The sequence below is a fragment of the Neofelis nebulosa genome, chromosome 2 (genome assembly GCF_028018385.1).
Source record: "Neofelis nebulosa isolate mNeoNeb1 chromosome 2, mNeoNeb1.pri, whole genome shotgun sequence".
NCBI classification, from domain to species: Eukaryota; Metazoa; Chordata; class Mammalia; order Carnivora; family Felidae; genus Neofelis; species Neofelis nebulosa.
The window spans coordinates 160,573,129-160,597,413 of record NC_080783.1 but is presented as its reverse complement, the minus strand read 5'-3'; the positions used below and the strand labels follow the sequence as shown (position 1 = coordinate 160,597,413).

The 24,285-nt window shown below is 37.5% G+C and overlaps 1 long non-coding RNA gene across 1 annotated transcript in view; it reads right to left on the bottom strand.

Annotated features, from left to right (window-relative positions):
- The window catches only part of LOC131504558 (uncharacterized), a 79,869-nt gene that overhangs the window by 43,589 nt on the left and 11,995 nt on the right, over positions 1 to 24,285 (bottom strand). Inside the window, exon 2 of the long non-coding RNA XR_009258052.1 lies at positions 8,490 to 8,572. This is a non-coding gene — a long non-coding RNA (uncharacterized LOC131504558). The remainder of the gene's footprint in view (positions 1 to 8,489; positions 8,573 to 24,285) is intronic.

Here is a 24,285-nt window from a genome sequence, read left to right as displayed (position 1 = left end):
GCAACTTCTATTAGTTTTACCTTTAAAATATATTGTGTATCTAAATGCCTCCTACCATTCTAGTCTATATCACTATCATCTGTCCAGCAGACATCTACAATAACTTTCACTGATTTCTCTCATTCCATTTTCCCACCATTCTTAGCCCACAGTCTATTTGTTGAATCATAAACTGGCCCCCATACATGGAGGACAAGGAGAGATCAAAGAAAGAGTAGACCACTCGGGATTGGTAGGTAGCTGGCTTAATGAACAGGTTGTTAAAAATAAAACAACAGGAATGTGAGGGTGCTCTGGCTGTGACATCTGTCACCCCATTGATCACCAGGGTTGATTTTCAGCTGATCTGGCTGGCTGGGCAGGTGTTGCCTTCCTCCCTAACAGCTCCATGTCTGTCCCTCCAGAAGCTGCATGCTCCCTTAAAGATGATGACCTTATAGAGGAGGACCCATTCTTCCATCAAGTGTATGCGAGTAGCTGTACTCCCCTATTAGAATCTCCAAACAAGCTCTCAAGGTCCATTTGTAGGAGAATATAGGGTAGTCAAACTTCCAAGATTCCAGACATATCCAAATGAGGTGCTGCATGTGGCAGTCTGCATTTGTTAAACAACAACAACAACGGAAACCAAAAAAAGAAAGAAAGAAAAGAAAGAAAGAAAGAAAGAAAGAAAGAAAGAAAGAAAGAAAGAAAGAAAGAAAGAAAGAAAGAAAGGGAAGAGGAAGAGAAAAGAAAAGAAAAGAAAAATAAACAAGCCCAAAATGGAGTCATTTGCTCTGCCATGACAGCAAACCAATACTTAATCACAGTTTCAACCTCTCCTAGATGTGAACAGGAATGTGAACTTTTAACAGTCAATCTGAAATTTCCCAATCAACACTAGCGAGGTAATTTGTGTGATAAAAGCCCTACATTTCCCAGAAACAGATGCTCAGGTCTGAAACAATCCTTTCTTTTCTTGTGCTAATAACTTCCTTGGCCCACCCTCCTTCCCATAAAACCTTCCATTTCAGTACAATGCCTTGGAACATCTCTCTACTTGCTGGATGGGATGCTACCAGGTTAATGAATTGTTTGAAAAAACCCATTAGATATTTAAATTTACTCAGTTGAATTTTGCTTTTAACAAAGGGAATTTAGGAGGCTTGCTTGGATAGCCTCAAGATGAGTAGATATCTATACCCACCCACCAAAATTTTTAAAGGTTTTATAGAAGTTTTAACTGAGTTCAGTCTCATATGCCATCCAGATATTCTCAATAACACATTGTTCTCTCAAGGCTGTGTTTTGAAAATGGCTCTGACTGTGGGAATGGTGGCCGGAAAGTACATTCCAAAGACAAGTCTTCACAAACACTGAATTAGCAAATACTGAATCACTGTTCCTAGAGGAAAACAGGGTTAGGGTCTTGTGAGGACATGTGGACAAATGGTGGCCAAAAGTACATTCCAAAGACAAGTACATTCCGGGAAGCCTCTCATTGTCCAGATCCAGCTCAAGGTCAACCAGTGGTCATGTCCTCTAGATAACCTCCTCCAACACCATTCTCCAGGAAACAAACCAAATGGAGTTTTTATGTCCTATCTTCACTTTCTTTCAATGGTTTCCTATTACAATTAGAGTTAAACAAAACTGGAGTTTTTATGTCCTATCTCTTCACTTTCTTTCAATGCTTTCCTATTGCAATTAGAGTAAAACAAAATGCATTTTCATAGCCTGGAATATCCTAGCTCCTGCCTATTTCTTTGAATTAAGCTCCTACACTGTCTCCCTTGCTCATTTCACTCTAGCTACACTGGCCTTCACCTTATCTCTGTAGTACACCAAATTGATTCTCCTCCAAGATGTTTGCCCCTATTGATCCCTCTGCCTGAATTGCTCTTGTGTGCAGGTCTCCTTATAACTGCCTTCTTCTCATTTTTCATGTTCAAGTTCAAACTCATTTTCTCAGAGAGGCCTTCCCTGATTGTCACCACATCCACCCCTAGTCATCACTCTTATTTATCTTGTTACATGTGTATTTTCAGACTGCTCAATTGGAATGTAAGCTCCATGCATACAGGAATCTGGTCAGCTTACGCACTGATGTATTTTCAGTGTTTTCAACAGTGATTGACCCAAAGTAGGTCCTTTAAAAAAAAGTTTTCTTATATAGATGAATGAATGAAAAGATGCAATCTCTCTCCTTGCCCCCTCCTTATACGTGATTGACAGGGTTCTCAGCAATAATGAAGACTTCATGGAAGCCTATGAGTCAATAATGTGGTCTTGGGTATCAAAGTGAAGGGACTATTCTGGGGAAAAAGGAGTAGTCACTGAAGGCAAACACAGAATGGATCCCAAGGATACTTTAGGTTATATATGTATTTAGTCTCTATAAGGTTTGCTCTATCGTGCTGGATTCTGTTCCATCCTCTTCTCTGCCGGTGGCATAATACATCACAATCACAACCAATCCTCTCTCCTTACATATTTGTGCAAATAGCACTACTTTTATTGTCATTATTTACTGAGTCATATGATTTTACGTGGTGGAAACCATGCAAGGGGCATCAGGTACAAGCTTTATTCAATGCTCATAACCCTATAAGATAATACTAGTGTTGTCCACATTTTACAGATGAGGAAACTGAGACTCTGAGACTTAAGTAATCTGTCTGAGGTCACATAATTTAAGATTCAAATCCAGGTCTTCCTGACTCTAGAACCTGAGCTCTTAATTGCTACACTTATTCCCTTCACAGCAATAAATATTCTTAAGTGATTACTTGAATAATAATTTGATACAAAAAAGAAAAAAAATAAAGTTTTATTTAACTGAGTTCCTTCTTTATGTTCACCAGTGGACTAGGTGGTGGAAACAAAAAGATGAATTGTCATGGTTTTTGCCATAAGTTATTTATGGTTTAAATAAAGAATCAGGCATATACACAAGAAGTATTTTACAGCATAGTACATGTCATAATAGTGGTAAGATGCCTACAACCAAATTATAGTAGTCCAGATTTAAAAGTTGCTTGGCATGATTAATGCTTGTGCAAAGTTTTTAAGCTGAATCTATCTTAAAACATGAACAAGTTTCATAGTGGTTAAGAGTCCAGACATAGGGAAAAGACAGATTGGTGTTGCTACAAATGTCAGCCAAGTAACATCTAATGACATATATTTCAACCCCCCATTAGACATCTTGCAGAAGACCACATGCTTTTCAAAATATCTGTGAACTTCTGGGAGCTTTACATGGTCAACCTCCAGCTCAGAATTTCTGCTCCTCTTAATTCTCTGTCTTCTTTCTTGAGCCTATTCCTTTATCTTAGTTTGGACACCTGCCCAAATCTAAAACTCTGCCTTGTCCCCACCCTCCTTTTCTACCCATCAGAACAAAATAAACCATGAAAACAATTTTATAGTTACATGTTTGCTGAAGTTTTGTGAATCATGGTGAAGAAGTTATACCATCACATTATACTGCAAACAAATTTAAATCATATAGAGTTGATTCTCATTGTTTGCAGTAGTTATATTCTACAAAGTCTCCACAAACAATAAATTAGCAAGTACTGAACCACTGCTTCTATGGGAAAACAGGGTTAGACCCTATGTTTGAGTCTTTGGTTATAACATTTTCATCAACCAATCAATACTTACTCTGTTTTATGTGTGTTCTGTTGAAAGTCACCTTATTTAATATTATATTGCTGATTCATTAACATTGAACTCACAACTAACAACTCTATAACTCCTGCCTGAAAGCTTATCTAGCACATGTATTTTTTTCCATAAGGCATTATCACAGCCTTTTTGCACTTAGAAACACCAGATAGCACTTCAGCACTGGTGCTTGGGGCCCATTTTATTTTTATTTTTTAATTTTTTTTTAATGTTTATTTATTTTTGAGACAGAGAGAGACAGAGCATGAACAGGGGAGGGGCAGAGAGAGAGGGAGACACAGAATCTGAAACAGGCTCCAGGCTCTGAGGGGTCAGCACAGAGCCCGACATGGGGCTTGAACTCACGGACCATGAGATCATGACCTGAGCCGAAGTCGGACACTTAACCGACCGAGCCACCCAGGCTCTTGGGGCCCATTTTAAAGAGCAGAATTACAAACAAAAATGTAAAGAACATGACGCTAAAAATACTGCACAAAAAACACTTGTTTACCGTATGAGAGCTAAAACAAGGCAGCTGAGTAGCTCCTTGTTCATTGACCTCAGTTGGGAATATGCAAGTTCAATGATTCCATTTTTTTTGCTACCCTGGAATGTATGGGAATTACTGAAAAAGCACCACAAGTATTGATTTGGGGCTTACAAATAAATTTTACCAAGTAGGCAAGTTCACAAACACAGAATCTGCAAATAATTAATATCAACTGTATGAGACACTTCTTTACTAAAATGGCCACTAGCACTCTGTTGCTGGCTTTCTCCGCACACCTATCCCTGACTGCCTCCACCTCTTACCATCTTCCTGATTGATTTCACTCCCTTCAATTTCCCATCTTATTTTCTCATCCAGTTCCCCCACATTACCACTTTGGATCTAAATTCTTATCATTCGACTATGAGAAGTGGTATGTCCAAAGCTATCTTTGAAGACCTACATCTAACAAATGATTACACGGAGCCAGCAATGACTCTGAGATTATAGTCTTTCCTGTAATGTATCGTATCAGTTTGCTAGGGCTGCCGTAACAAAGTACCACACACTAGGTGGCTTAGAAAAACATAAATTTGTGTCTCACAGTTCTGGAGTCTAGAAGCCCACAATCAAGGTGCTGGCAGGGCCAGGCTCCCTCTGAAACCTGGGAGAAAGAATCTTTCCTTGCATCTTTCTAGCTCCTGGCGATTTGCCAGCAATTCTTGTCATTCTTTGGCTGGCAGCTTCAGCACATCAACCTCTGCCTCCATCATCAACTGGCATTTTCCCCACATGTGTCTGTGTCTCTGTATCTCTGGCAACTTTCCTTTGGAGTGGTTTTTGACTGAGTGAAGGGAGGCCAGTGAGACTAGTAGACTTTTGCAAGCTGGGGAATATTTTATCAAATTTCTGTAGTGACTGTGTATAGACAGTCAGGAGGCATTATACATGCCCCATACATTTTCAAGTATTATACATTCAGGATTAGTTTACTACTTTCTGCTCCATTGTCCCACTTGAGAATTGTTTTTCTATCCGACGGTGGCCCCTCATCAGAAGGTGAACAGGAGTAGAAAATATTTGTTAGAATCTCTCTTCAGCATGTGACCTATCCACTTCACTAAGAACTCTACTTCTCTCCAAAGGAGGGAGACTTGGCAGCCAAATTTACAGTAACTGACACTCCTTGACCATATTTTATTGGACGAGGTGTGCACTAAGCAGGACCATTAACATTATCTTTCCCAGAAATTTGTTTCAATGAGATATAGATTCTGGTTTCTGCTAGTTAGTTAAATTAAGAACAGCTAAATTTGGCAGCTGTAAGGAAATTATATCCCCAGAGGACTAGAAATTGAAAAATCAAACAGACTTGAAAGGAGAAGCCAAGATGAGAGACCATGAATTCAACAAAAAGAAAGGTCAAGGCAGTGGCGACCCCTAATATAATACTGCATGTTAACTGGAATTAAAATAAAAACTTAAAAAAAAAAGATAATGGCTATCTTGGAAGCTGCCAATTCATATTTCCATCCTATTGGAGTCTAAAGTGCACTCTCTACCACGTATTCCATGGAACACAACTATGTACAAGTAACAAGCATTTCCTCCTGCTTTTTTGCACTAGCTTATTTGTCAACTAGTGCAAAAACTATTTTTTGCAATTAAGTAGCTTTCATTAAAATGAAATTCAGTTAGACTTTTCCATCACTTGTTGGGCTCCTGGAAAAGACAGTCGAGCTAACATGAGGGTGGCAGGAGAGAATTTTTAAATCTCAAGAAAAGTTATCTGGCCAGCAATGGTGATACATAAATGACTGAACGGCAATATTTTAAACATGTGAGAAATGAGATTATTCCTAACCATACATGATCAAACTGGCATAGGTACCTATCCATTTTTTTTTTTTTTTAATGTTTTTTATTTATTTTTGGGACAGAGAGAGACAGAGCATGAACGGGGGAGGGGCAGAGAGAGAGGGAGACACAGAATCGGAAACAGGCTCCAGGCTCCGAGCCATCAGCCCAGAGCCTGACACGGGGCTCGAACTCACGGAGCGTGAGATCGTGACCTGGCTGAAGTCGGACGCTTAACCGACTGCGCCACCCAGGCGCCCCGGTACCTATCCATTTTTAGTGAAATATACACTCCTTGTTCAATAGCATTAATAAATTCAGGGTCAACTCTACATTTTAGTACACTGCGGATGGAGGAGTTAAGATGGCAGAGGAATAGGGAGACCCGAGGCTCGCCTGGAAAGAGCTGAAGAAAAAAACCACCATATCGTGGAAGTTAGGGACAGCAGGGAGTTGATTTAGGGTGCTGCTGATTGGGGAGAAAATGAGAAAGAGTGAAAGTGCAGGAATTGTAGTACTCTGCAATTAAAACTGATTCCTATGTACCTGTGATACATTTCTATGTTTTTTCCCACAGTCTACCAACTTTTTACCTCCTACCAGAGGCTAGAATACCTTAAAACTCTTAACAGAGAACCAGTTTAATAGTTCCATCCCAAGTTCTATAATTTCACACTGGCATTAAGCTTAATCTGTTTCACTTGTCATCACGTTTTGTTAAAACACAAACTTTGTGTTCTATTTATCATTGCCTTTTTTTTTATATAGTCACATTTTTAAGGTTTTCTAAAATTTTATGACAGATACGACACAGTTGCTCTGGAGCATTTTACCTTCATAACACTCAGGTGCTGACAACTAAAATGCTGTAATCATGTTCCACAACAAAGATATTCATTTGTTCATTTACACTCCAAATGTTGTTGAACATTTGCCAAAGACAAAGTCTTTGTGAGACCATTGGTTTTGCTTCAAGAATCTTACAAATTAGGGGTGCCTGGGTGTCTCGGTTAAGTGTCTGACCCTTGTTTTAGGCTCAGGTCATGATGTTCAGGTTTGTGAGATCCAACCCCACGTTGGGCTCTGCACTGACAGCATGGAGCCTGCTTGGGATTCTCTCTCCCTCTCTCTCTGCCCCTCCCCCACTTGTGCTGGCTCACTCTCTCAAAATAAATAAACAAACATGAAAAAAATTAAAAAAAGAATCTTACAACTTAGTAGGAAAGTTAAGACATAAACACAAATTAATATAATTGAGCTAGAATATATAAGTAACTTAAGAGAGAACATTTAGAAATAAAGATAGTATTACTTCCGGATAAGTAGAAGTTCTTTTGTGAAAGAATACAATTGGAAATATGAGAAATTGAGAAAAGATAAAACTGGAAACAAGGTAAACACTGGGGAAAAAAGTAGTAGAGATTTATTTTCTTGACATTTTAAAAATTAAAATAAATATTTTCTTTTAAACACAGTTAAATATATATACTATATATTTATGGATCACTTCAGTACTTTTAGTAATCCATCATTAAACAGCAAATTCCATGCTATTTTCACCTGAACTCAAGGTCTTCTCTAATGTAATCAAAAGTCTTCCCATCATCATAAGGCAATGCAGCTTCTTCAGAGTCAACATATCCCTTTATTAGGGTTTGATGAACCTTTTGCTAGGCCTTGCAATTCCGTGGCAATTTTGCAAAGCAAACAGCTACCTATCCTTTGTATGTCTTAGTCATGAATGAACCCCAGTGAATAGAATCCAGCATGAATCAAAATGTATTTATCAAAAGAAAGTCTCATGGAAGAGAGGTATGCATTCCAATGAAAGACATTTGTTTTTACCCAAAGTATTCAGGGAAAATCATTTAAGCTCAGGTAAGAATTCAATCAACATATCATTTCATGTGTATGTTATTTTCACATGACAAAGAATGATATCACTTAATATTTTATAAATCTGAACTGAATACTAGCAGAAAATGCAAGAAAGAGGATGGCTGAATCTCCAAATTTAAGATATATGAAATTAAACATTTTTTGCCTCACAAAATCTGCAATATTTGAGGGACCAAAAGAATGGTGTTCTCTGCATACTGAAACAAAGTCTGCCTTGATTTATAGGTAAACTCATGCAATAGATAAGCTATCCAATTATCTATCCAAGTAGGAGAAATGTAAAAAACTGATATTTAATCCACATTTTTCTTTTTTTCGGTTATCCTGTTTAAAGGAGAATCATCATGCATTGTGGATGCACTTTTTTGGTAGCTGGAGAGTCTTCCCTCATCAACACTCAATCCCCAACCTTTTCATTCAAGGCAGAAATATAAAAGAGCCTCCTTCACTACTGTGAACTTTCAGTAAATAAACTGATGGAAATATACAAACTAGTTATACAAATATCAAAAGAGAAGAATAAATCTGATCACCTGAAGGGAGCAAAGGTTTCTCTTTGTGGCACTAGAGAAGGCCAGATCACCCTTACCTTGGCAGTTCAGCTCACAAAACCTGAGATGCTCTGGAACTTGAACACCTTTGTTTCAGCAAGACTGGGGCTGTGATCCAGACCTGCAATGTAGGATTTTGCCATTGTTAACTGCACAAAGGCATCCAACTAAGAGGACAAGAGGGGGCTAACATTCAGCCTACAGGTCAGGTTCCTGACATGCTTCTGCAAAAAGCAACATGTTTTTCTAATTCACACAAAAGCATTCTCCTCTTATAAACCATGGCCCTAAAGGACTTCAGCCACTCTGATGGAATGTTTTCCTAATTCCCATAGAGGCATGATATGGCCTCATATTGGCTTGGAAACAAATACCAGAATAAAGTTATTTAAGGGATAATTTATTCCTACTAAGGGATAAAATATACTAAATATGAAGTGCTAATAATATAATGTCTAAAACATTTACTATGCACCTGGTACTCTACTAGTTGTTTTTATGCAATCTCATTAAACCCTTTCACAAATTTCATAAGGTAGATGTTATTCAAAGAACCCTCTTAAACATCTTTCACCTAAAGGACCCCCTACATTAATAGACATTCTCCACCCTCTCAAGAAAACATAATGAGCAATGCTCATCATATGCTGAAGACTTATATTTACCAGGCTATTCTTTAATACTAAAGATTACTGAAGAGTGTTCATTTCTTCATCCAAAGTTTGAGTTCTATGCTATGAAGAATCAATTGAGTTGGATCCTGAAACTTTTAAGGTCAGTTGTCATTATTTTGAAATTATGTTATTTAAATAATTTGTAAACCAAAAAGTTAGAAGTTCCTAAAGAAATAAAGTTGTTCTCTAGATTTTCTATAAACATTAAATTAAATATTTGGGGAGCCAAATAAAATGAATTAGTAAAAAGAACTGCTGTTGAACTGTGTTTACACAGTCACTGTTAAGTGCTAGGAACAATAAAAATTGAGAAAGACTGTGCTTCAAGTATCTAAGTTCTCACTAATTTTAAAGAAACTAAGACTAAGAGTCATAGAAGAAACATAATGGTGTGGTTTATGTAAGACCATACCAGTCTGATCAACAGATTTATACTAAAAGAATTTTTTTTATTCTTTAACAAACTATTGGCAAATGAGTATTTGTTTAAGTTATAATTAAAAGCTTAAGATTCGTATATATTACTTTTTATGATTAGCTTTTTAAGAGAGTTTCTACTGTATTATTAACAGTTCAGAGATGATGGCAATGAGTCAGCTTGTTATATAAGTTGCAAAAAGTAAAAATAAGAAATCACAACCAAAAGATGGACTGAAATCTTAGTCTCTACTTTTACTGAGTCTATATCCAGCCCTGAGACATATCTTAAGCTCTTGATGATTTGACCTCTGCTCAGATCTGCAGACTCATCTTTGCTAGCACCCCACTCATGTTCTAAACTGTAGCCTTGATAAATTGCCTTGTGTTTCCCAAATGCCCTATGTTCTATTATTCACTCTGACTTCTAAGCCTTTCACTTATCCTCCTATCTTAACTAGAGCATATGTTCTTTAAGCTCAAGTTCTCAAGTTCATCCTTGATATATAGTACCAAAACTAGTGCCTGGCATGTAATTGATGATCAGTATATATTTTCAGAAGGAAATCAGATACTCTGAGGGGATTTTAATTAATCTTTTCAAAAGATAGGAAAATCAGAGTGTCACCCATCAGATTATGAACTACAAGAATGTCAGGCTGGTAGCAAAACATAGTGCTAGATATCCATGATCTTATCTTGAAGATTTGCTGTATTTCAAGATCAATTGATATTCACATTTTAAAAATCTTTTTTTTTATCATTCTATGATTAATACATTTAAAATTTTAAAAGAAACATGCTGAAAAATGAGCTAAGACACTCAGAGAACAGCTTTTATATACTAAGCATTTTAAGATTTCAGTTTTACTACATGAGTCACATTATTTCAGACTCTACTAATTTAAAATGTATAATTATTCAGTCATAGACTAGGGTAAAATTTACCTTATAAATTTCAAGGATAAAAAAAATCAACTTTCAAAACCAAAGAAGAGCATGGAAAAGAATAGCAGGGGAAATATTTATCTAATTTAAAAGAATTACTTAAAGCTCATTAGAAGCATTTATCTGCATAAAAGTAAATCAATAGTATAATTGCAATTCATTGTCTTCTGTTCTTTAAAGCTGTTTCTTTAGCAGGTTTTTTATGCAATTCTTTTTTAACCTAGATTAGGTACCTAAAAGTAATGAAGTTCATTTTTAAAAGCATAATTTTATTTTTTGATCAATTCAAACTATCCTTCTATTTCAAGCAGTTCTCAATCTTTTTTTTCTAAAATAAATATAAGGGACAATAATTTATCTAATTATTTATTTATTCAATGAGCATTTATTAAGAGGATACTATTCTCCAAGTTCTTTCCTAAACACTGTGAATATAGCAAAGGATAAACAGATATGATTCATCTTCTCATGGTACTTATATGACCCTGGAGACACAGAAAGTAAACAAATATTTGAAGAAGAGACAAGTGCTCTATGATGAAAATAAAAGAGTGTGATGTGACATGCAGTTATTTCAAATTGAATAATCAGAAAACATTTTTCAGAGGAGATATTTAAACTAAGACTGAGTATTGAGGAGAAATCAACCATTCAAAAAATCTATGAAAAGCATTATAGGCAGAGAAAATAGCTAGTCCAAGGTCCTGGACAGTGAGTAGAAAGGAGCTAAGATGAGATAAGATCAGAGAGTTAGCAGGGATTGGATCACGTAGGGCTTTATAAGCTAAGAGTGTAGATTTTATTATAAGAGTGATTGTGTATCACTGGATATTTTTAAGGAGATAAGAGATAGAATGTGATCCTGAAGGTTTTGTACATACTATATAGAGATTGGTTTAGCAGAAGCACAGGTTGGATGGAGGGGAACAGAGTGGAAACAATGAAATTAGTTAAGAATCTATTCCAGTTGTCAACATGAGACAAAATAATAGCATTAGAGACTGAAAAGGGTAGGCGATTTTTGGACATTCTTAATGAAGAATCTATAGAACTTAAATATATTCATCAAAATTGAGTGAAAGAGAGGAACAAAGTTTGATTCTTATGTTTTTGGGTTGAGATAATGAATGGTAATGGCATTCAGCCAGGTGGGAAAGATGGAGAACAAATAAGCTGGGATGGAAGATCAAGACCTTTGTTTTGAACACTTAATAAGTGAGATAGTTTATTAAATATCCAAATGGATAAGGTACAGAGAGTTGGTCCATGAGCCTAGACTTTAGAGAAGAGATGGAGGTGAAAATAATTGAGTTAGGATTCACCAGCAGAGAGAACGAATTTAAAGCCATAAAACTGGATGATATTACCAAAGAAAAGAGTAAAGATTAAAAAACAAAAAACAAAAGAAGGAACAAAGCAAGCTTAAACAACAAGATATATAGCATGCCAGTATTTAAAGATTGTGCAAAGGCATTGAAAACAGCAAAAGAGATGCACAAGTAGTTAGGGAAAATGAAAGGCAACAAGATTTAGTACCACAGAAGTCAGAAGAAAAAAAAGTTTCAAGAGGAAGAAGTCATCTGCTCTATCAAATTTTTTTTGAAATCTAGTACAATAAAGTGAGAAGGGTGGACTGGACCACTGACTTTGGTAAAATTTTGGTTGTGAGAGACCATATGAAGAACTGTTTGAGTAGAGGGGTAGCCATGGAAATCTGATTATCCTAATTTGAGGGAAGGATGAAAGTGGAGAAATACAGAGTATATAAATGGATAACTTTGGAAATTTTTATATAGAAATAAAAACAACAAGATGAGAATACAGTTGAAATGTGATATGACCTCAAAAAAAGCATTAAAATTGGTAATATTAAGGCATGTTTGGATACCAATGGTAATGTTCCAGTTAAAGACAGGTATCAACAACACAGAGAAGAATTAATTTAAAGACTATAATTCCAGAAAATATCTGAGACTACCCAGAGCACATGTAAAAGAGGTAGCTTTAGATTACAGCAGGGGTACTTCATACATTGTTACAGAAGGGAAGGAGAGGGTATGAATCAGACACAGATAAGTTGGTAAGACTGGTACTGAGGATAAAAGAGTTCCTTCCTAATTGTTTTTACTGCTGTTTTTTTTTTTCATGAAGTATGAGGCAGAATCATTTCTTAAGACTGGAGGAAGGACATGGGGTATTTGAGGAAATGAGCTAAAGCTACAGAATAGTCACCTGAAGAGATGAAAATAGATTGCATTAGGGATACCAAGCAATATCAGGTGTCTACTTGGTTTTTGTGAACATGAATTTAAACTTAAATATTGTGACACCTAGGCCACTCAGTTCGGCTAGACATCCAACTCTTGATTTCGGCTCAGGCGATGATCTCACAGTTCGTGGGATCGAACCCCGTGTCAGGTTCTGCAGACAGTGAGGGACATGCTTGGGATTATCTCTCTCCCTCTATCTCTCTGCCCCTCCTCCACTCTTTTGCCGTCTCTCTCTCTCTCTCTCTCTCTCAAAATAAATAAACATTTTTAAATGAATAAAATGAAATGTTTACAATCAATGCCATAGAAATTTAAAAAAGATCATAAGTGACTATTATGAACCATTATATGCCAACAAATTGGAAAATCTGGAGGGAACAGATAAATTTCTAGACGTATACAATTTACCAAGACAGTATCCAGAAGAAATAGAAAGCCTGAACAGACCAGTAACAAATAAGAAGATTGAATCGGTGACCAAAAGCCCTTCCCCCAAATCAGAATTGGATGATGTCACAGGTGAATTATAAAAAAAAACATTTAAACAATACCAATCCTGAGGCAGATGGCGGCGTAGGAGGACCCTGGACTCACCGCGTCCTGCTGATCACTTAGATTCCACCCACATCTGCCTAAATAACCCAGAAAACCGCCAGAAGACTAGCAGAACGACTCTCCAGAGTCAAGCATAGACAAGAGGCCCATGGAAGAGGGTAGGAAGGGCGGAGAGGCAGTGCGTGCTACACGGACTGGCGGGAGGCAGCAGGGCGGTGGAGGGGCAGCCCGCCCGACAAGGCAGAGCCCCCAAGTCTGCCTCACAAAAGCAGAGGGGCCAGACTGTGTGAGTTCTGACAGCCAGCAGGACTTAACATCTGGAATGTTAAAAGTCAATAGCTCTGCTCTTGGAGAGTGGGGAGGGTGAGAGGACACCAGGAGGGAGAGTTGTTGAGCCCGGGAAGACAGAGCTCAGCTCAGCAAGGGAACAAAAGTGTTGACAAGCACCATCGCCTTCTCCCATCCCCCAGCCAAAATTCCAAAGGAAACCAGTTCCCATCACTGAACTTGCTTTCACCGTGCAAACGCCCAACACTGTGCTTCTGTGGATCTATCCCTCTGATGGGTCTGCCTCTCTCCTGGTGCTGCACGGCCCCTCCCGCAGGGGACCACCAATGGCAAAGTGAGCTAACCCTGCCCCACCACCCCTGTGCACCTTGTAGATCCACTCCGGTTAATATGCCAGATCCCATCGAAGCAGCACCACAAGCCTGGCAATGTGCAAGTAGCTTGGACAGGGGCTACACCAGTACACTGTGAGTCCTGCCCCTGGGAGAGGGGAAGATAAGGTACACACCAGTCTGACTGTGGACCCAGTGGTGGGCTGGGGACAGACACGGGATCTGACTGTGGCCCCGCCCACCAATACAAGTTACTCCAGACAGCACAAGGGAAGTGCCCTGCAGTTCCGCGCCACTCCAGAGACTATCCAAAATGACGAACAGAAGAATTCTCCTCAAAAGAAACTCCAGGAAGTAGCGACAGCTAACGAATTGATCAAAAACGATTTAAGCAATATAACGGACCATGAATTTAGAATAATAGTCACAAAATTAATCACTGGGCTTGAAAAAAGTATAGAGGACAGCAGAGAATCTATTGCTACAGAGATTAAGGGACTAAGAAACAGTCATGAGGAGCTAAAAAGTGCTATAAATGAGGTGCAAAATAAAATGGAGGCAACCACAGCTCGGATTGAAGAGGCAGAGGAGAGAATAGGTGAATTAGAAGATAAAATTATGGAAAAAGGGGAAGCTGAGAAAAAAGAGAGATAAAAAATCCAGGAGTATGAAGGGAGAATTAGAGAACTAAGTGATGCAATCAAGCACAACAATATCTGCATAATAGGAATTCAAGAAGAGGAAGAGAGAGAAAGGGGCTGAAGGTGTACTTGAACAAATCATAGCTGAGAACTTCCTGATCTGGGGAAGGAAAAAGGCATTGAAATCCAAGAGGCACAGAGAACTCCCTTCAGATGTAACTTGGATCGACCTTCTGCGTGACATATCATAGTGAAACTGGCAAAATACAAGAATAAAGAGAAAATTCTGAACGCAGCTAGGAATAAATAAGCTCTACCATATAAAGTGAGACCGATAAGACTAGTGACGGATCTATCTACTGAAACTTGGCAGGCCAGAAAGGAATGGCAGGAAATCTTCAAAGTGATGAACAGAAAAACTATGCAGCCAAGAATCCTTTATCCATCAAGTCTGTCATTCAGAATAGAAGGAGAGATAAAGGTCTTCCCAAACAAACAAAAACTGAAGGAATTTGTCACCACTAAACCAGCCCTACAAGAGATCCTAAGGGGGATTCTGTGAGTGAAATGTTGCAAGGACCACAAAGTACCAGAGACATCACTACAAGCAGGAAACCTACAGACATCACAATGACTCTAAACCCATATGTTTCTATAACACTGAATGTAAATGGACTAAATGCTCCAACCAAAAGACATAGGGTATCAGAATGGATAAAAAAACAAGACCCATATATTTGCTGTCTACAAGAGACTCATTTTAGACCCGAGGACACCTTCAGATTGAAAGTGAAGGGATGGAGAACTATCTATCATGCTACTGGAAGTCAAAAGAAAGCTGGAGTAGCCATACTTATATCAGACAAACTAGACTGTAAATTAAAGGCTGTAACAAGAGATGAAGAAGGGCATTATATAATAATTACAGGGTCTATCCATCAGGAAGAGCTAATTATAAATGTCTATGCACTGAATACAGAAACCCCAAAATATATAAAACAATTAATCACAAACATAAGCAACCTTATTGATAAGAATGTGGTAATTGCAGGGGACTTTTATACCCCACTTACAACAATGGATAGATCATCTAGACACAGGATCAATAAAGAAACAAGGGCCTTGACTGATACATTGGACCAGATGGACTTGACAGATATATTTAGAACTTTGCATCCCAAAGCAACAGAATATACTTTCTTCTCAAGTGCACATGGAACATTCTCCAAGATAGATCACATACTGGGTCACAAAACAGCCCTTCCTAAGTATACAAGAATTGAGATCATACCATGCATACTTTCAGACCACAATGCTATGAAGCTTGAAATTAACCACAGAAAAAGTCGAAAACCTCCAAAAGCATGGAGGTTGAAAAATACCCTACTAAAGAATGAATGGGTCAACCAGGCAATTAGAGAAGAAATTTAAAAATATATGGAAACAAATGAAAATGAAAATACAACAATCCAAACGCTTTGGGATGCAGCGAAGGCAGTCCTGAAAGGAAAATACATTGTAATCCAGGCCTATCTCAAGAAACAAGAAAAATCCCAAATACCAAATCTAACAGCACACCTAAAGGAAATAGAAGCAGAACAGCAAAGACACCCCAAACCCAGCATAAAAAGAGAAATAATAACGATCAGAGCAGAAATAAACAATGTAGAATCTAAAAAAACTATAGAGCAGATCAACGAAACCAAGAGTTGGTTTTTTGAAAAAATAAACAAAATTGATAAACCTCTAGCCAGGCTTCTCAAAAAGAAAAGGGAGATGACTCAAATAGATAAAATCATGAATGAAAATGGAAGTATTACAACCAATCCCTCAGAAATACAAGCAACTCTCAGGAAATACTATGAAAATTTATATGCCAACAAACAGGACAACCTGGAAGAAATGGAAAAATTCCTAAGCACCCACACACTTACAAAACTCAAACAGGAAGAAATAGAAAACTTGAACAGACCCATAACCAGTGAAGAAATGGAATCAGTTATCAAAAATCTCCCAACAAATAAGAGTCCAGGACCGGATGGCTTCCCTGGGGAATTCTACCAGACATTTAAAGCAGAGATAATACCTATCCTTTTCTAGCTGTTCCAAAAAAACAGAAAGGGAAGGAAAACTTCCAGATTCATTCTATGAAGCCAGCATTCCTTTGATTCCCAAACCAGACAGAGACCCAGCAAAAAAAGAGAACTACAGGCCAATATCACTTATGAATATGGATGCAAAAATTCTGAGAGCTTTCCCCCTTAGATCTGAAACATGACAGGGATGTCCACTCTCACCACTCTTTTTTAACATAGTGTTGGAAGTGCTAGCATCAGCAATCAGACAACACAAGGAAATCAAAGGCATCAAAATTGGCAATGATGATGTCAAGCTTTCACTTTTTGCAGATGACATGATATTATACATGGAAAATCCGATAGACTCCACCAAAAGTCTACTAGAACTGATACATGAATTCAGCAAAGTCGCAGAATACAAAATCAGTGTACAGAAATCAGTTGCATTCTTATACACTAATAATGAAGCAACAGAGAGACAAATAAAGAAACTGATCCCATTCACAATTGCACCAAGAAGCATAAAATACCTAGGAATAAATCTAACCAAAGATGTAAAAGATCTGTATGCTGAAAACTATAGAAAGCTTATGAATGAAATTGAAGAAGATATAAAGAAATGGAGAGACATTCCATGCTCATGGATTAGAAGAATAAATATTGTTAAAATGTCAATAGTACCCAAAGCTATCTACACATTCAATGCAATCCCAATCAAAATTGCACAAGCATTCTTCTTGAAGCTAGAACAAGCAATCCTAAAATTTGTATGGAACCACGAAAGACCCTGAATAGCCAAAGTAATTTTGAAGAAGAAGACCAAAGCAGGAGGCATCACAATCTCAGACTTTAGCCTCTACTACAAAGCTGTAATCATCAAGACGGCATGGTATTGCCACAAAAACAGATACATAGACCAATGGAATAGAATAGAAACTCCAGAATTAGACCCACAAAAGTATGGCCAACTAATCTTTGACAAAGCAGGAAAGAATAACCAATGGAAAAAAGACAGTCTCTTTAACAAATGGTGCTGGGAGAACTGGACAGCAACATGCAGAAGAATGAAACTAGACCACTTTCTCACACCATTCACAAAAATAAAGTCAAAATGGATAAAAGACCTGAATGTGAGACAGGAAACCATCAAAATCCTAGAGGAGAAAGCCAGGAAAAACCTCTCTGACCTCAGCCGCAGCAATTTCTTACTTGACACATCCCCAAAGGCAAGGGAATTAAAAGCAAAAATGAACTATTGGGACCTCATCAAGATAAAAAGCTCTGCACTTCCAAGCAAACAATCAACAAAACTAAAAGGCAACCATCGGAATGGGAAAAGATATTTGCAAATGACATATCGGACAAAGGGCTAGTATCCAAAATCTATAAAGAGCTCACCAAACTCCACACCTGAAAAACAAATAATCCAGTGAAGAAATGGGCAGAAAACATGAATAGAGACTTCTCTAAAGAAGACATCCAGATGGCCAACAGCCACATGAAAAGATGCTCAACGTTGCTCCTCATCAGGGAAATACAAATCAAAACCACACTCAGATATCACCTCACGCCAGTCAGAGTGGCCAAAATGAACAAATCAGAAGACCATAGATGCTGGAGAGCATGTGGAGAATCAGAACCCTCTTGCACTGTGGGTGGGAATGCAAACTGGTGCAGCAACTCTGGAAAACAGTGTGGAGGTTCCTCAGAAAATTAGAAATAGATCTACCCTATGACCCAGCAATAGCCCTGCTAGGAATTTACCCAAGGGATACAGGAGTGCTGATGCATAGGGGAACTTGTACCCCAATGTTTATAGCAGCAATTTCAACAATAGCCAAATTATGGAGACACCTAAATGCCCATCAACTGATGAATGGATAAAGAAATTGTGGTTTATATACACAATGGAATACTACTCGGCAATGAGAAAGAATGAAATATGGCCCTTTGTAGCAACGTGGATGGAACTGGAGAGTATTATGCTAAGTGAAATAAGCCATACAGAGAAAGACACATACCATGTTTTCACTCTTATGTGCACCCTGAGAAACTTAACAGAAGACCATGGGGGAGGGGAAGGGGAAAAAAACGTTAGAGTGGGAGGGAGGCAAACCATAAGAGACTCTTAAAAACTGAGAATAAACTGAAGGTTGACAGGGGGTGGGAGGGAGGGGAGTGTGGGTGATGGGTGTTGAGGAGGGCACCTGTTGGGATGAGCACTGGGTATTGTATGGAAACCAATTTGACAATAAATTTCATATTAAAAATAACTAACTAACTAACTAAATAAATAAATATTGAAAAAAATAAAAATAAAGAACACCAATCCTTTTCAAACTCTTCCAAAAAATAGAAGAGAACACTCCAAACTCAGTTTGATGCCAACATTACCTTGATAACAAAATTAGGCGAAGACACCACAAGAAAAGAAAACTACAAGCCAATAAACCAGATGAGTATAGATCCAAAACTTTAGCAAAGTACTAGCAAACCAAATTCAACAGCACATTAAAAAGATAATACATCATGACCAAGTGGGATTTATCCCTCAGATGCAAGAATGGTTCTACATGCATAAATCAATCATTGTGCTATATAACATATTAACAGAATAAAGGATAAAAAGCACATGATCATCACAGTAAGTGCAGAAAAGGCACTTCATGAAATTCACATGTTTTCATGATAAACACTCTTAACCAATTAAGTATAGAAGGAAATTACCTCAACACAATAAAGGCCATATATGAAAAGTCCACAGCTAATATTGAATAAATGAAAGCTTTTCCTCTAAGAACTGGAATAAGATAAGGATGCTCACTCTTGCCACTTCTATTCAACATAATACTGGAAGTCCTACACAGAGCAATTAGGGAAGAAAAGGAAATAAAAGGAATTTAAGGAAGAAGTAAAATTATCTCTGCAGAGGACATCATCTTATGTGTAAAACCCCCAAATAATTCACCAAAAAACTGTTAAAACTAATAAATGAATTCAGTAAAGTTGCAGTGATTTCTTGAATGTAACACTAAAAGCACAGGAAACAAAGCAAAAATCAACAAGTAGAATAATGTCAAACTAAAAAGTTTCTGCACAGCAAAGGAAACAATCAACAAAATAAAAATGATACCTACAATATGGGATAAATGTTTCTAAATCATATATTCAACAAAGGGTTAATATCCAAAATATATAAGGAACTCTTACAAACAATAGTCAAGAAAAGAAAAAGAAAAAAAAAACCACTAAATAATTACATTTAAAAATGGGCAAAGGGGGGCGCCTGGGTGGCGCAGTCGGTTAAGCGTCCGACTTCAGCCAGGTCACGATCTCACGGTCCGTGAGTTCGAGCCCCGCGTCAGGCTCTGGGCTGATGGCTCGGAGCCTGGAGCCTGTTTCCGATTCTGTGTCTCCCTCTCTCTCTGCCCCTCCCCCGTTCATGCTCTGTCTCTCTCTGTCCCAAAAATAAATAAAAAAACGTTGCAAAAAAAAAAATTAAAAAAAAAAAAAAAAAAAAAAAAAAAAATGGGCAAAGGAACTTAATACACTCTTCTCCAAAGAAGAGATACAAGTAGTCACCAGATATATAAAAAGGTGCTCAACATCACTAACCATCAGGTAAATTCAAATCAAAATTACAATAATATATCACCTCAACCATGTTAGGATGCCTTTCACAAAAAATACAAAACACAACAACACTAACAAATGTTGGCAAGAGTGTGGAGAAGAGGCACCCTTGAGCACCACTGGTAGAAATGTAAATTGGCACAGCCACTATGGAAAACAGTATGCAGGTTCCTCAAAATATTAAAAATAAAACTATCATATGACCCAGCAATCCCACTTCTGGGTATAGATCCTAAGTAATTTAATCAGGATCTCCAAGACATACCTTTACATCCACTGAAGCATTATTCACAATAGCCAAGACATTGAAGCAATCTAAATGTCCATCTATGGATGAATTTATATATGTGTAGATAGATAGAAAGATAGATAGATAGATAGATAGATAGATAGATAGATAGAAAGATAGATATAGCATAGTGCTTATAGTTAACAATATTGTATTGCATAGTTAAAAATATGCTGAAGATAGATCTTATGTCAAAGTTCTTATCACACGTAGTAGTAGTAGTAATAATAATAATAATAATAATAAGTGGAAAGAAACATTTGGAGATAAAGGATAGGTTTATGGCATAGATTACAGTGATGGTTTCATGGGTGTATACTTATGTCCAAACTCATCAAGTTGTATACATTAATTATGTAAAGTTTTTGTATATCAAAAAATGAATTAATACAAAACACAGTGAAATGCTTATCTTTTTTTTTTCCAGAAAAGTTTGGCTCCTCTGGAGCAGGCACCAAGTAGACAATAATTTAAATGGGACTAGGTTTTTCTGGGAAAGTGCGAGCTGGCCAAATAGGAGCACTAAAATGTTTGTAAGGGAGTCATTTTTGGAGAGTCAATGTAAGATATAACCAATGTTCATTAACAAGAGAGGATATAGAACTTTAATTTTCAGATATTTGGATTTTAAAGACTTTTTCTCACGCTAGAAACTTGCAAAATGTTGTATTTTCCCTTTCCAAGTAAATATACTTAAAAAAATAAACAAAATTCTCCATTTATTATCACCATCATTTCATTACATCAAAATAAAGACCAAAAGGTAGGAAGGATACAACCTTGAATGAAGGACAGCACTTCAAATTAAATTAAATTAATTTTCTGGAAAATTCACAATGTTGTTCTTATTTTCTGATTTTATCTCAGTGAAAATGTGCTCATGGACCACCACAGTGTCACTGACCTATATTGGCAATCATGGTGTACAGCATCGACATAGAGTAAAGAAGACCTGACCCTGGACCCTAGTTCTGACTACTATCAACAATATGATTTTGGGAAACTTGCAGCCTTTTTGTGACTCTCTGCAAAATGAGATATCTCATCTGTACATTGCAGGAATAAGCACTACTCACAGAGTTTTTATGAATATCACATTTGATCACATATGTAAATTGCCTTCTATAATGCCTGGATTGTATTAAGCAGTCTTTTATGATAGTTGTTGTTAATATTTTCCTCTTTTCCTCCTATGGAACTGCTATTAAAGATTTTTTTCTTCCTCATCTTCAGAGTCTCTTATTAAAGAAATCAGGCAAAAAATTCTAACTGATGTCAATTCTAGTTAAAGCAGCAAAGGTCTTTTATTATTAAGACAAAAGAGACTTAGGTAACATAGTATGGTAGCTATTTTATATTTGCTTCCAAAATGGTAAGAACTCAATGTAATATTCAGTTAGCATTATATAATCCTAAATTTGGGTTATATCTCTATTTTTTCAATAGACTTTATTTTGTAGCTTATTTTTAAAAACAAAATAGTGCATAGTTTTGTTTTAGTGTGTTAATTATAATTTATAATTTTAAATTTGTAATTTATCCAAAGATAATAATTAGAAAATCTAAGAGCTGGTCTTTCACATATCAGTAAGAAGTCTAGTTGGTCCTAAGATAGATTTTGACATTCTCTTGAATAAAAGTCTTCAAAAGGTTTTCACAAAGTTAGAGTCAACCCAATATATACAAGAAATTTAAATATTAATTTGTTCATTTGAGGAAGGAGATTAGAATATTTTATGTTGCCTTAGAATTGCAGCCAAATTCTGGAAGCTCACTCAAAAGTAAGTCACCAAACACATGCTACCAGGACCTACCCAACCATCACCCCTATGCAACCCCCTGTTTACCTACTCAACCAGAAGCCTAGGGAGTCTGATAAATTTCTCCAAGTAGTAGTTATCCACCAAGAGAAAGAATGCATTGGGAAGGAGATGCTTTCACAGGTGATTGAGGAGATGCTTTGAGAGAAACCATTCACAGACTGCATGTATGGCTTTTTCTAATATCAAAATAGTGTGTCTTTTGTAACACAAACCAACTCTCTAATTCTCCAACAGCAACTGGGTGTTCAACAATTCAACTCAATTCGTGCAGTAACTGCCCAGTGCTAGCACAATTCCCCCTCACCCCCACTCCCAGGTTAAGCTTAGTCTCATAAAACTGGCTTCACTTCAGATGCCAGCCCAAAATGGGAGTACCTCGGCTACTCACACTTCTGCCCAGCTGACTACAAATTTCAGGGTTGTCACAACTCCATCTTCAGGTTTGATAATTCAGTAGAATGACTTATAGAACTCAGGTAAGCACTTTACTTACAATTACTAGTCTATTATAAAAGATAACTTAGAAAAAGACAAATGGAAGAGATGCATAAGGCAAAGTTTGGGGCGGGGAGGTGGGGCGAGCTTCCATGCCGACTCTGGGAGTACCACTTTCCCAGCACAGTGATGTATTCACCAACCTGGAAAGTTCCCTGACCCCATTATTAATAGTAAATGGAGGTTTCATTATATGGACACAATTAATTAAATCACTGGCAATTGATGATTGAACTCATTCTCTAGCGTCTTTCTGATCCACAGAAGTTAGGGAGTAGGTCTGACAGTTCCAACCCTCTAAACATGTGGTTGATTTTTGGGGGACAAAACTTCACCCTAAAGCTACATAGGGGTATACCAAAGCCATTATCATATGAAGACAGTGGATTTCAAGGGGCTGTGTGCCAGGAACTGGAGAGAAAGACCAAATATTTATTATTTACTATACCACACTTATTATTTACTATACCAAGTAAAGGCAACTTGGCACCTTATCCCCCTTGGATGTTGGCTAGGCTGTATGACGTGATGACTGCCCTCATGTCACTTCCAGATAGAGGCAGAGAGAACAATAACAACAACAAAACAAAAAAAAGCAGAGAGAACAAAGCTTGTGTTCTTTTAATATTTGTCACTTTCTTTGAGGGTGGGGGAAGCAAGAATTAACATAACTCATTTAAGGACAATGAATAGAATTTATTCTTCAATGAATTGGTTATTTATTCATTCAATATGTATATTTTTGAGTGCCCTTAAACCAAACACTGTTCTAGTTGTGCCAGACAGAGCTGCAAACAGGACAAAGACCCTGCTCTGTTTACGGAATGTATGTTGTGATGGAGGAGACACACAGGAGACAACTAAGCTCATATATGTAATAGTTTCAAAGTAAGTGGTATATAGAAAAAGAGCAGGGGCACCTGGGTGGCTCAGCTAGTTAAGAGTCCAACTTTTGGTTCTGGCTCAGGTCATGATTTCACAGTTTTGTGAGTTCAAACCCCAATTTGGGCTCTGCACTGACAGCATGGAGCCTACTTAGGATTCTCTCTCAATATCTCTCTTGTCTCTCTCTGCACGTCCACCACTTGCTGTCTCTCTCTCAAAATAAATACATAAACTTAAAAAAAAAAAAAGAGGGATGCCTGGGTGGCTCTGTCGGTTAGGTGTACGACTTTGGCTCAGGTCGTGATCTCACAGCTGGTGGGTTTGAGCCCTGTGCTGGGCTCCATGCTGACAGCTCAGAACCTAGAGCCTGGTTCAGATGCTGGGACTCCCCTCTCTCTGCTGCTTCCCTGCTCACACACACACACTCTCTCTCTCAAAAATAAATAAACATTAAAAAATATTTTTTAAAGAAAAAGAGCAGGTAAGGGTACAGGGAGTTGGGGTAG